This window comes from Phocoena phocoena, chromosome 8, assembly GCF_963924675.1.
Source record: "Phocoena phocoena chromosome 8, mPhoPho1.1, whole genome shotgun sequence".
NCBI lineage: Eukaryota > Metazoa > Chordata > Mammalia > Artiodactyla > Phocoenidae > Phocoena > Phocoena phocoena.
This window is the reverse complement of record NC_089226.1, coordinates 73,616,272-73,630,984: the sequence shown is the minus strand read 5'-3', so window position 1 is coordinate 73,630,984 and position 14,713 is coordinate 73,616,272. Positions and strand designations below refer to the sequence as shown.

Sequence of the window (14,713 nt, the reverse complement as noted above, 5' to 3'; positions counted from 1 at the left end):
AGAAAACGTATGGGGAAGTTACCACCCAACAGGCATCTTTTCACGGGCCATTTCAGGGAAAGGAGGGCTATTGAGTTAGCCGAGTTCTCAGGAGCCTGGGTCCCTTGTAAAGGAGCCAAGTACCAAAACACAGAGCGCTTCAATTACTCTTGTGTGAGCGGGGTTATTAATGGCCTCACAATCATCTCAAATTTAATCAGTTTAACTTAAAAGCCTGGCATCATTTTCACAGTTGGGATTCTCTGAACAAAACCCCCCAGCAAATTCCAACATATTTAAACACAGCATTGGTGTGCACGGCACCTGAAAGGCAGAGGCTGGGTCGTCATGGGATCGGGAAAGCAGACACCCTTGGGGGACGGAGAGACCTGCCCCTCCCAGTCACAGAATCACCGGCACAAAGTATTTGCTTCCAAAGAGCCAACAAACACAAGAAAACTCTCGCCTAAAAACTTTCTCCCTAAATGACACAAGCCAAAAACAAAACTGAAAACCTCCTCGTCAATTCTGAGTGCTAAGTTTCATGCGTGGACTAGTGAGTTTGCGGGGGACATGCAGGTCCTATTTATCAGCACCTTTTTTTTCCCCAGGAGGGATACAAACCCGCGCCTGCTCAGAAAGAGAAGCATCCCACCTCAGCTGGGCCGTGTTTGCAGGTGCAGTTCACATACTAATCCGTGTGATGTCTCCACCCAAATGATGAAGGTGATTACTGTATCTCCACTAGCAGGCCTGCTCCGAGATCTCGCGTGACTCACAGAGCGGTGGAAGCCCTGTCCTTGCCCCGCTCTCACTCTTCCCAACACTGTGCTCAGAGGAATCTCACACAGTGGGGTGCTGCCCTCCAAGGCCCCCGGAATGGGGACTGAGGGCCAGGGCCCGGACTTGCAAAATAGGCCCTTCGAGGGAGGTGGCACCTCTGACTACTCCACCTGGGGCCGTGAAGGCCTCATCCCAAGAGGGGCCAAGGCAGACGTGCACTTTCCGCTTCATCAAGCGCTGGGAACAGACGACGCCTATCCACCCCCCAGCCCCCAACGCGAAGCTTCCACTGCAGAGACCCACACCACAATACGGTTCTATTTCACACCTCGGACCATGGCATCTAATCCTTAAATCCATGTCACTTTCCTTCCTCATGACTCCCAAATTGTCAGATAGAAGCTCTAGTTCAGCAAGATCATTTTCAATTTCACAAGCACTGAGAAGGCTAAGGAAGTCGAGCGCCATCTTGGTCATTACAATGGCCAATCTGAGAGATCATTCGATGAAATTGTTAAGAGGGAGAGAGAGAAAGGGAAAGACATTCAAAGGAAAAGAGAAAGACCTGGGTTCAAGTCCCAGCCCCGGAGGCTCCCCAGGGTGGGGATCTGGGTCTGTTTTGTTCAATTTCTCAACATGTATCTCTGGAGGAACGGGTGTATGACCTCAGGTGAGCTGTTTGACTCTCTGAGCCTAGGTTTTCTTATCTGTAAAATGGAATAAATACCATGTACTTGTCAGTTCTTATGAGGACTGAGTGATATAACATATTCGGAAAAAACTGCCTTATGCAGAGTAGGAGCTTAATAACAACGAACACATACAGAGCCTAATACATGCCAGACACTGGTCCAGACACTTTACATGCATTAACTCATTTCATCCTTATTCTCTGTGGTAGATGCTATCATTGTGTCTATTTTTCAGAGGAGAAAACGAAAGTGTAGAGAGGTAAAGTAACTTATCTAAGATCACAGGGAAGTGGCAGTGCCAGGATATGAACCCAGGCTGAATAACTCTAGAATCCCTTAGACACTCTCCAACACTGCTTCTCTGAATACAAATATAAATTACTCAATGCACTCACCCCCTCCATGACACCGTCCTACTGACTCAGCTCATTCTCTGTTATGTTCTCACTGAAAGAATTGTTTAAAAATAAATAAAACCCCCAAACCTATCCATTGCTGTCTGAATGCCCTCTGGCAAGTCACTTGCCTTTTCCGGGCTTCGGTTTATCCAGCTGTAAAATGGGCACAGTAAGGTCTACTTCAGAAGGTGGTTGTGAAGACCCAGTGAAGCACCACCTGGAAGCCCCTGACCTGACCCACGCGGGGCTCAGGAAGCAGAGGCCGCAGGTGGTCAAGAGGAGGGCACTGGAGTCAGCAGACTGCTCTAAATCTTAGCTGCCACACTGCCTATTACGTCTGTGTCCTTTGGCCTGGGTGTCCTCGTTTACAAGAGGGGATAATAATACCAACATCATTGGGCCATTATGAAGGTGAAACGAGTTCATACACATAAAGGACACAGAATGTGACACATGCTAAGTGTTCAGTAAATAAAAAGGATATTAGAAATTTGACTACCAGCATTATAAAATGGGCCAGAACAAAACCAGCCACAGCCTCTACCCTGAACCTCCGGGACGCAAATGACTTGAAGACTCACTCCCCTTCTCTTTCACAAGGTACAATTTCGAGACTCTGGAGCACCCCCATCTGGAATCACAAACCACAGCAGACTGTGAAAGAAAAGCAGGCCAGAAACTGGCCAGGCTGGTACAGAGAGTGACACCAGGCTGGTATCTTCCCTCAACAGGAGATACACCGCAGTGATGTCTCAAGCCCTGGAGGGATCCTACCACCTGAGGGTCTGAGGGACCACGAGAACATCCCAAAGCTTCAAGCCACCTGCCCCACAACCATCAGCTGAGGTGAGAACAGGCCACGGACAAGGACACCGCTGAGTGGGAGGGGATACAGGCACCTCTGTTCATTTCCTTCCTAGGTGATTAAGGGTATTTTAAAATAGACGTATCCTCCCTAAAGCCAGCCCTCTCTGTGTCTACACAGTCTGGCAGGAAGCCAAGGTTAAGCAAGCTTCTGTCAACAAGTACAGGGGTAACCCTCTCCCCCTCACCCACCAGCACACAGTGCGGAGCCCTGGAGAGGCCACACAGGTATCTGGCATACCAGGGAGAACTCGGAAAGTTCTATAGTGGTCAGAAATGGCTCTGCCAAAGAAGTGAACCTCTCTACTCCACGCTGTTTAAGACAGAGCTCTTCTTCTCCCAACTCGAATCTACCTACATACCACAACCAACTTAATCTTCCAAGAGCACAGCTCTAGTCCTATCACCTGCTCACAGAATCATCAATGGCTCCCCACTGAATGAAAGGCAGACTTTTCATACCGCAGTTCAAGGCAGTCTTATCCATCCACTCTTCCCCAGCCAGCGTCGACCTCGCAGGGGAGGCAGTGCGTGGGTAAGTAAAAAGCTTGGGCTTGGGAACTGACCAAGTCAAGGCGGCCCTTGGCATGTGAATTTCTTTTCACCTCTCTGTACCTCAGTTTTATCCTCCATAAAATGGGGATTACACCAAATATATGATAAGGCAGGGAGGGACTGGCCAACTGTGACCCAGGCCAAACCCAAGGGACCACCTGTTTCTGTAAACAAAGTTCTGTGGGAGCCCAGTCACACCCATTTGTCATCTGTAGCTGCTTTCAGACCACAATGGCACAGCTGAGTAGCTGTGATAGAGGCTTCTGGCCCGCACAGCCTCAAATATTTACTGTCCAGCTCTTTACAGAAGAAAGTGGCCAGTCTGTGTCATAGGGACTGAATGACATAATATGCCTACACATAGCAAGGGCTCAGTAATAATTACAATTACCCTCAGGAAAATTGGACCTCACACTTCCCCATCTCTGAACTCCTGCCACCCCACCCACCTGAGTGCCTCCACCTGGGGCCACCCCAAAAAACTCCATTCCTACGCTGGTTCCTCCAGGAAGTCACCCTTGATTTCCTCATTGCACCCCGAGCTGCATACGAAGCAGAGAACCTGTTTGCTGGCACCACCTCCTCACTCCACCCCCAGATTGTGGCAGAGATGGTGTCTCGTCCATCTCTGGGCCCAGACAGTGTCTCTCAAGGCGGGGGCACAGCAGGTGGTCAGTAAGTGGTTGCCGGCATGGAGCTGAATGGAGAGAAAAAGGGCAAACCCTTGGGAAACTGATTGCATTGGAGACTTAACGTGAGCTCTCAGTGAATCCTCAAACCAGGATCTCAAGTCTCTTTATTGACTGAAAAGAGGAAGGAATAGAGAAAATAAATCACTCCAGAGTGCAAGCCCGTTAATCAGGACCCATCAAACAAGAATCATTGATTATCTGGAGTTTCCTCTCCCTAGCTCTCGACTTTGTGAAGAAGTGAGTCACAAGAAAATGCCTAGATTTATTTTAAGAAACACAGTTTTCATGGGCCCTGCTACGCACTGACGTACTTCAGCCCCATCCCTCTCACTCTCTGTTTCAGTAGCTCACGCAATGACTGCCATTCTTCCAAGGAGTACCTTTGGAAAATAAACTCACAATATCCTTAGTCATCGAAGACTACTTCGGGTTCAGGAAGTCAACAAATACGGAACAGTGTGTGTTTGGAAGATTTTAAGCAAGGGCTAAGGCATGCAGGGGCTTCCTCTGTAAGCCTCAGGCATTCAGAGTCAATTTCTCCAGAGCCTCTCGTTCTGCAGAGCTCTAAAGACTTAGGGCTTCTGTTGCTTTTACGCTGGAGCCCACTCATCCTTGATCGGTGAACTTTCAGCAGAAATGGGCAAGACAAAGAACCACACAGTTCTAGGAAAGAATAAAACAACCATCCCCACACCCAACTCCAAATCATCACATCATTCCAGAGAAAAGATTCTAGAGGAAAAGGCTCTAGAATCGTTTCACACCAGTATCCGAAGGAGTCTTTCCCACTCTGGCTCTGACCCATCTTGCTGAGTTTACCACTCTTCCCACCCCCTCTAAAGGGAGACCCAGTGCTCCAGAAGCGCCTGGTGAGGGAAGGGAGCTGCTGTCAGAGGCTTGAAAAGAAAAAAGGGGAAGGAAGACAATGACAGCTGAAGAGCGAATTCGTTTTGATTCACTTTATTAGCCCTGACAGAATTTCAAGGAGTGTGTCATTTGTTTGCTTATAACTCCACATCATTCCGTATCAAACAGGCTGAAACCAAAGAGGGAAAATCTTGACAGATCAAGCGAAGTAAAGAACCTGATTATTAGTTGTAACAAGAAAACTGATAAAAATTGCACTGTTGTTAAACCAACGGGGAAGGTGCCAAGTTTATACTGCAATTAGCTCTCAAATGAAGGGGGATGGGCAGCTCTAAGGAAGAAACCTCCCAAAATTCCATAAAATAACTGCACCCAAAGTCATTGCCCTAACAACTCTAAATGCAGACCCACATGCGGGGCACACAGATTGATGGATCCTGAAGCAGCAGACAGCTTTACCACAGCCGTTCCAGGAGGAAAAGAGTACAATGTATCTCTTAGCAGGAAATGCCAGGGGGGAGATGTAAGATACAAGTACACTCGTCATTTAGCATCTGAGGTGGTCTCCAGTCCATCAGTTGTAAAAAGAACTCAACTGTTCGGCCTCCATTCAATGTCCCGCTCGCGCTAGACTTTGGGAAAGTCAACATCCCATCATTTCCATGACTGCGCAGTGTGTGGTTAAATGGTTTAGCTCTGACTGTCCTGAAGCACAAAAAATGATATCGCAACGATAGTACAGAGTGTCCGCCCAGCACCTGAATACCACAAAGAATGATTATTCAAGTAGTCACAGTTTTAAGACAATCACAATGCACCATTTGTTATTAAGGGCAAAGCGGTTAACACATTCACTTCTGTATCCCCAGCACCTCCCAACAGGTGTGTCCACATGTCCACAGATCATTTTAATTGCCTGGGGTGAAGTAAGGGGCCTGAAGCTAGCTGGTGGCTTTTTCCCTCTTCCCCTCTCTCCCCATCAGAGTCTAATATGTCCTTTCTTAATGCAGACCCTGCCTTGATTAAAACCACTGCCTTGAAACAAACATTCAGGTGGGTGAATGGTGTCCCCAGCCCTATACATTGGAAAAAGAGGGGGAGCACGGAGAAGCCAATCCAGGCCACACAGCCCAGCAAGGGCTGAGCCTGAACCCTGGCACTGCTCCCTGTTTTCTCAAAGGAAGAGTCCAGTTCTGCCCAGTGTCCGTGGTTCTCACTACATGCCCACCCTAGAGGTCAATGACTCTCTTCCATCCCCATGTTTGCCATCTCCCGATGCATTACTCGGGTCATTTGTGGTTTTTCATCAACCACGGTAACTATTACAAGGGCAGTGTGTCTGCAATCTCAGGAGCTGGCGTGGACCAGGGTTCAGCTCTGGCTCTGCCTCTTACCAGCCAGGTGGCCCACAATGAGTCAGGGCCAGCTGAGCGCGGGGGGGCCCTCACTTACACGGTAGTGATATGTAGGTTCGCTTTACAGACGAAATGAAAACATGTATGTCAATGGTTAACACAGTGTCTGGAGCACAGTATTGAATAAATGGTGGTTATTCATATTCAAATTAATATAAGTTTTGGGGGAATCAGTCATTCTAAATCGCTGAGAGCTTCCACTTCAGAAAGCCAGTTTTTAACTACGCCATAGGGACTCTTTCCCAAATAGATTATCACGATCCCTGCTTTTTAAATTAACTCAATTCCATGTTTTCTTGATGACCTGTGGACGTACTATGAACAGCATTTTGATGCATACAAGGATGCCCTTAAGGCTGCAGAGTTGCTGGACTGTCTTTAAAAGACCCCAGAGTCCTTTAAAATTAGGTGTAAAGTAAAAGAAATACCATTCAAGCGAGAGCCTTGATAGGACTTTTCCATTGATGAAAACACCTAAGTGGAAGGCTTTTGCGGCACCCCTCTGAGCTGCTCGCAGGGTCTGTAGGGAAGGCTTCTTGGCTCTCAGCTGGTCTCTAGCCAGGTAAGGCTGCTAGAAAGCTGGGCTCCAGGAGCACCTAGATGTGACTGGGGTCTGTATCTCCCATGCGAGCACATGCAGAACGGGACTGCCAGCCCCTGTTCTCAATATACGTTTTGGAATATGGTTCACAGGATCTTGTTTACACCAGGGAGTATACATCCCTGTCTGGACCCAGAAGATAGCAGCAGGGGGAGGGAGGAGCCCACTGCTTGTTTTCTCCCTTTTTAATGGGCAGTAACCTACATACTTGTATGCACAACCACCAAAGAGCCACCCTGACACCTGCCCATATGTAAGCTTCTGTCCCTAAGGGATATGCACACGTGTACACACACACAGCAGGTGACTAGAGGAGGGCCAGGGCTTATCGCTAATCCGAATTTCCATCCACTCCCCTCACCACCCTTCCTCCTACTTTACCTCTGAATGATATCAAGTCAAGAAAAGGTGCTCAGAGCTGCATGGACGCCCTGGTGCCTTGAGCAAACCCTGCCTGAGCAGCCGCCTCTGCTGGGTCCCACTCTTGCTGTAGCCTTGTGTAGGATGCTAACTACCATCCACCAAATTCTATGGTGAACTGATAAAGAAAGCACCTTCTAGAGTCAGACTGCTTAGGTTCCAGACATGCCTCAACCACTTCCCGGCAGAGTTATCCCAGGCAAGTTCCTTAAACTATGTCTGAGCCTCTGTTTCCTCATCTGTAAAATGGGTCGACTCCCTATTCAGGTTCTCGTGAGATTGAAAAGAGGTCATCTAAATGGGAAGGAAATCTAAAAAAGAGGGGATATATGTTTACGTATAACCGATTCACTTTGCTGTACAGCAGAAACACAATACTGCAAAGCAACTATACTCCAATAAAAATTAATTTTAAAAAAAGATGATGAGAAGGAAAAAAAAGAAAAGAAAAGAGGTCATCTAACAATGCCCAGTGCACAGTAAGGACACACAGTATGTTAATGCCAATTATCATCACCATGAAGACGATGCCAGGCGCTGTGAACACTTGGCAAACAAGGGATTCCTTTAGTTCCCAACTCACCTGTGAGGAAGGTATTATTTCCCCCATTTTACAGATGAGGAAACGGAGGCTCTGAGAGGGGAAATGACTTTCCCAATGTCACACACTAGTATGCAGCCTTTGATAGCAGAGACTCTGGTTCCTAATGATGCTACACTGCTCCTCAGAGGCCCACGCAGGAACCGTGAGCCACAGAAGGGTGAGCGTCACGGCCGCGTGGGAAAAGCAGCCAGAGAGGGTAAGGCTCGTTGCACAACAGGCACCTCAATGTCACCCGCGCCTGCCCCTGGGAACACAGTTGGCTGCTTGTCCCTCACGCCTAACAGATCCAAGAGGAGAGCTGACACTTTCCCATGTCACCAAAGCACAAGCCAAACATCATTTCACAAGTGTCACTGTCGCAAAAATAAAAATGCCAGTACCATAGGAGTTACCACTGCAGGGTTGTATCCGGCTGGGAAATGCTCAGGAGTAAAGTCCCCCAGTTCCTCCAGCCTGAAGTGGACCAGGCCAGCCTGGGAAGGGCCCCTCAGCCACACAATGGTGGCACTGTCCTGCGGGGACACCAACCAGCCGCAGGGGGGGGTGCACAGCAACTCCGGAGATTTGAAACTGTGCCTCTAGAAAAATACACCAGGCTGGTGAACGTGCAGGGAGGCACTGGTGAGATCTTAAGGATGAGCACGGAGGCGCCTGCTTACCCCACACCTTGGGCTGACCCACCTTCGATGCCTAGGATGCCCCTTGCTTGCTCTGTCCTCCTGGGATAGGCTGTGCTCTGCCCTGCACTTGACAGGATACATAGTCCTTTCCCATTTGTTTCCTCACTATGGCCACCACCTGTGCACAAGGGGAGGATGTGCTTCTGTTGAGAGCCTACTGTGTGCCAGGCATTTTCTACATGTGATCTCATCTACAATCTCTCCCTGCTGGAGTGACAGCTGCAGGGGAACAAAAATTCTCATCTGCTTTGCTCACTGAATTTTTCCAAACATCCAGTATGGTGTCTGGCACACAGTAGGTGCTCACTAAATATCTGTTGACTAAATGAGTCATCCCCATTTTACATACTGGAAAACAGAGGCTCTAAAAGGTTAAGAAATGTACATAGGGTCCCACACCTAACGAATGGTGGTGCTCCGTTTGAGCCAGGCAGCCTGGTCCTGCGGCTACCAGCTCTTACAAAAAATGTGCATCCAGGTCTCCCGAGGGCCTCCCTGGAAAGTCAAATAAGGCCAAGTAAGGATGAAGATGATCACTGGTGTCTTCAGAATAAAACTGGGTTCCCCCTGCAGCACTTCCTCTCACCTCTCATAGACGCAAGATCTGAATAACTTTTACCATTATGTCCAGCATTTCCAAGAAAGCCAAATGTCAGAGCCCACTTGGAATTTCTCAAGTATTTTCAGTCCCTTCCTGTGTTCATTCGTCATTAGAGATATTCTCTTCCCAAGAGCTTCCTCTCTGGCTGTGATGGGAACCAGGCCCCCCACCCCCACCCCAGAGGCAGGCCTGGAAGGAGGGAAGGACGAGATGTGGTGGAGGGTAGGGGGAGCTGCTGACGCACTCTTTGACAGCAAACATCCCCAAACCCAACAAGAGCTTGTGGGAGCTGCCTGGCAGGGTGGCCACACCCGAGGGGCTGGTGACAACCTGGGCAACAACACAGACCTCCCTCCCGTCTGGTCATGAACTGACCTTTTAAGTATTAGCCTCCCTCCGGTCCTCCAAGCCTCCACAGTTCCCCTCGTCTGCAGACTGCAGGGAAGGGGATGCCAGCCATTGCGCTTCTCAGTTGCTCCTGTCCAGCCCAAATGCCTCAGCTTAGCTTCCTAGGCACAGGACCCCCAGGATTTTGGCCCTACCAGGTCCAGTCAAGACCTTGGAGTCCTGGGTAGCCTCTGGTAGGTTGCTTAACCTCTCTGAGTCTGTCTCCTCTTCACAGGATTGTTAAATGCATAAAGGGAAACATTAGACCTAAGGGACCTCACACATTTGGACACGGAGTATACCAAGGCGTTGAGCAAGCCACTTTCTGAGCCTCAGCTTCCACATGTGTAAAATGGGATAATAATTTATTATCTACTGTGAGGACTACATGAGAATGTTTGTAAAGTCCTTAGCACAGTGCCTGGCACTTAGGTGGAACCTCTGAATTTTTTTAAACTTATTTTTATTTTTGGCCACACCATGCAGAATGCAGGATCTTAGTTCCCCAACCAGGGATCGAACCCGTGCCCCCTGCAGTGGGAGCACAGAGTCTTAACCACTGGACCGCCAGGGAAGTCCCAGGAAACTTTAAACGTTAGTTTCCTTTCCTGCCTCGTCTCCATGTCCCCAACCCACAAATTCCTCTGGTCCACCACTCACACCACAGGCTCTGTGCCACGTTAACCTTCGGTCCCTGCCGGTGGGTTTTCTGGTCTGGCGTGTCCTCCCGCATCCCCTCCGTTTGGCAGGATGTTCTTTTCTAGAAACCAGCCCCGACTGCCAGGCTTCCTTCCCTTCTTTGAAATCCTAGTGCACCTACAATTAAACACACCTGTGTGCCTAGCTACCCAGCCCCTGTACCTTTGCCCACACCATCCTCTCTGCCAGCAGTGCCATCTCTACCCCACCACCTGGCAAATGCCTATTCGGTGTCTTAAAAGCCTAGTCAAGTCTCAATCCCTGTAAAGCCATTCCCAACTCACTGTCTCACTCCCAACAGGAAATTCTTTGTTCCTTCTTCTTGGCTCCAAAAGCACTTTGCACATGGCTTCATCATGGTTATTATAACCATCCACATCTCAACTGGGGGCTTCTCCAGAGTAGAGAACAAATTTTCTACATCTCTGAAACATTAGCACAGTGCCTGACTCCCTACAGGAGCTCAATAAACAAGCACTTACTGACTTACTGGATGGTCAATGGGTGGACAGATGGACGAGAAATGGAGGGGTAGACCAGTGAACGTTCAGATGGATGGACAGACACATGGATGAATAGATGGGATGGATGAATGAATCTGTTCCCCTTCACTGCCTAGCACATAAAGTCCCCATGAAATCAAGACGATGATTCATATATCTTTTAGACCAGTCATAGTACAAGACACAGAACAGGCACTGGTAGGTAACACTTTGCTGTGAGAATTTCCAGCAACACGGGAGTGACCCACCTGACTGTGGACATTAAAGTGTTCTTTGAAACAATACACACACAGAAACACACACATGCTAGAGCAGGCTTGTACTGGCTCTGGAGAGTTAACTGTTAAACTTCTAGGAAATCTGTGAGTTAGCTGTTAACCAGCCATTAATTATAAAGGAATATCAGAAAGTGAAATTTAAGAAAACAATCCCATTTACAATTGCATCGAAAATAAGATACCAAAGACTGAGTTCTCACCCTTGCGCAGTTGTTTTCTAGTTGTTCAACTCTGCATTACCAGATTGGCCTCAAATTATTCAAAATATTCTCTGAAATGATCAGACATTCTGATCTCCAGGAATGTCTATCTCCAGTGGACAGTCCCAATCTCTCTACAGTGTTGTCGTACGAGGTGATCCTGAATCCCAAGAGACCAATTCATCCATAATTTCAATTACAGAATTTCAGTGACTGAAGAACCTCTGGTGATCTGATACAACCCTAAATTTATAGTTGAAGAAAGTGAGGCCAATTTAAGTTACTTTTAGGTTATCCCCAAACTTAAATATATGGCCCTATATGGACCTAAAAATAAATATATAGGCCAATCATCCATGAGGTCACAACAAAACATACATGAAGCAAATAAAAATGCATTCTTTTGTATGATAAAACTGAACTTAGAAAACGGAACATTCTGAAAAAATAATTTAATCTAAAATTGTTCAATTTAAAATTCCTTTTCCAATTGTATTGAGATTTAATTTACATGTAACGTACTGCATATATTTCAAATGTAAAATTTGATGAGTTCTGATCTATGTACACCCACGAAACCATCCCTACAATCAAGATAACAAATGTTGGAATCTAAAAAAAAAAAATGGTTCTGATGAACCTGAGGGGCAGGACAGGAATAAAGACGCAGACGCAGATGCAGACGTAAGACCTAGACGTAGAGAATGGACTTGAGGACACGGGGAGGGGGAAGGGTAAACTGGGACAAAGTGAGAGAGTGGCATTGACATATATACACTACCAAATGTAAAATAGATAGCTAGTGGGAAGTGGCCACATAGCACAGGGAGATCAGCTCCGTGCTTTGTGACCACCTAGAGGGGTGGGATAGGGAAGGTGGGAGGGAGGCTCGAGAGGGAGGGGATATGGGGATATGTGTATACATATAGCTGGTTCACCTGGTTATACAGCAGAAACTAACAGCATTGTAAAGCAATTACACTCCAATAAAGATATTTAAAAAAAGAAAGATAACAAATATTTCTACCAACCCCAAGAACTTCCTGGCAATCCTTTATAAACCGTCCCTCACTCTACCACTGCTGCAAGGCTAACACGGATCTGCTTTATGTCGTTACAGAGTCACTTGGGCTTTGCTTTCTGAACTGTATACACATAGAATTATATATACTTTAAAATTAAATTTTTAAAGGTAGTCGTACTCAAAACTCATCACTTCCTTTAAAACTATCTTTCTACATTTTACCATCGCTTATGCTCGAGGTGATTTACATCTATTTCCTCCATATGAGGGAAACAGTATATAATGGTATAGTCTTGCACATCTCTTGCCAGTTCAGAGATGTCACATTTGGTAGACTGAAATCAGCCTTGGTAGGAGATTTACCTTGGAAATCAGCAAGTGCTACCTATCAATTGTGAGCCCACTGTTAACCGCCACTAGCCGTGCACAGGTGAGTGGTGGGGATGGGATGTTCCTTTCTTCCCCCTCCCCTCCCCCCACCCCCCCCCCACCAAGAAGGAGCTTTTTTGTTACGTAAAATAATGTGTATGAGTGTGCTAATTCAGAGGAGTGCAGACTGAGCTAAAATGCTTTGCATCAGAAAGACAGAGTTCAGGCAGAGAAAGAAGAGGTCGGAGCTGGACCGACCGGGAAGCAGGAAGGCTGTGTGGGTGGTGAGGAAGGAAGAAGCCCTGGAGACAAGATCAAGGGGCATTTAATGAACCTGTACATGGTCCAAACACAGCCCTTTCAAATCTTCAATAAAATCTATATTCTTACCGGTGCTTTCTAGGGCTAGTGGAATCCTTCTTAGGAAGGCCTAAGGTGCCAAGTCCTGCTTCCCAGTGGGTGAAGGGGCAGGAGAGAGTGAGCCAGAGCCAGTTAGGTTACTCCCATTCCAGAGTGATGAGCTTTATCCACAGGGCCGAGGGGTAGATGGCGAGCTCGTGGTACCCCTATGTAGCACCGGACTGGGTGTGTGTATCCTAAGGTACTCACTCAAGGAATGCTAGCAGACAGGCCCTCTTGGTGGCCTCATCCCTCCTCCCGCACAAGCCTCCTGGATTCCAGCATCGGCCTCCCAAATATTTATGGTCCACAAGCTGCCTCGCCCCTCCCTGCCCCTACACTGACTCCGCCACCCACCGAGGTGTCCCAACTGGCCCTGCCACCGATGCGATGCTGCCCATTCGCGGGCACTGGGCCTGGCCCCGTCGCAGCCCGACACTGGTGATCAAAACTCACCTGACATGTTCCATTCCATTCCATCGGGGCTTCCTAGGTCCCAGGTATGCAGCTCTTCCAGGGATGGCCTGGTGAGTCACTGTTCCCAACTAACATTTACGTTCCCAATGGAGTCATCAATGTTTTACTTCCAGGAGATGGCTAGGGGGAAAGGCAACCACACTGGCAAGCTTGGGAGAGAGTTTTTTGTCTTTTTTAAATGGTAATAGGTTTTTTGGGGGGCCAATCAGATCACTGCAGGTGAGTGGCTATATAAACAGTACATTGCTCACTAAAATTCACAACCCACGGGACAAACTGTGTGCACTCTTGGTAACTGTTTGAGGATGCTCCCTTACCCAGGAAACCTGAGTAGTGGATGACACTTTAAGGATTTCCCCTGGGTCAGGTTTCTTGAGAAGCAGCCAAAGCAGGCTGATTCATCAGGAAGAAGCAGATCCAGAGAAGACCCCAAGCATGGGGGGCCGGGGGCAGCCCCCTTTTCTGCGTGAGGGGCCGTGAGGCAGGGGCAAAGCAAGATGGTGGGTAGGGCTCCACCCAGATTAAGAGGGAGGGGCACAGCTGAGGGGCCCTGGGAAATAAACGGGTTACCATGTCTCCTTATTCTCCCCCACTTCCAAGCAGGTTTATGGTTGGCACAGAAAAGGTAACAGCTATGAACTCTGTGAATTTTATGTTAGTGACAAGGAGAAAATGGTGTGCAGTGGTTAAGAGGGTGAGGTCAGATCTGGGATCAAATCCAGGCAAGTCACTTAAACGCAAGCTCAGTTTCTTCATCAGTAAAATGGAGATGATAATGGTACCTAGTGCATAAACTTATATTAAGGATTGATGAGAAAAAATGTGCAGCACCTGTGAGCCCACGCACACAGGTACCCAATGAGGGGTAACGATGCTTATTAAGGAAGGTCCAGGTGCTCCGAGGGGAAACTTAGAAGGTCTGGCAGCCTCAAAAATGGTCAGAGAGCTTCATCCCATTGGGCAGAGAGGCACTAGGCCTGACAGAGACAGTGCTGTGTCTTTTGTGGGAAAGTTGTGTGACAAAGGCTTTAAAAATCTCTGGAGATAGGCAGTTCCCAGCAGTGGCTGGCGTTGTCCTGCCCCAGGAAACACTGCCCTGTTCGTTCTCCATTTAGGAGCCTCTTTCCTTTCTGAGCAACTCCATGGCGAAGAGACTTGGCCACGGTGGAAGTGGCCGTTGTGCCCCGGGCCCCTCTCCAGCCCAGATGTCAGAGCTCTCAGGCCTG

The 14,713-nt window shown here is 48.0% G+C and overlaps 1 protein-coding gene across 3 annotated transcripts in view; it reads right to left on the bottom strand.

Moving 5' to 3' along the window:
• The window catches only part of NAV2 (neuron navigator 2), a 393,794-nt gene that overhangs the window by 267,814 nt on the left and 111,267 nt on the right, over window positions 1-14,713 (bottom strand). The window lies entirely within an intron of this gene.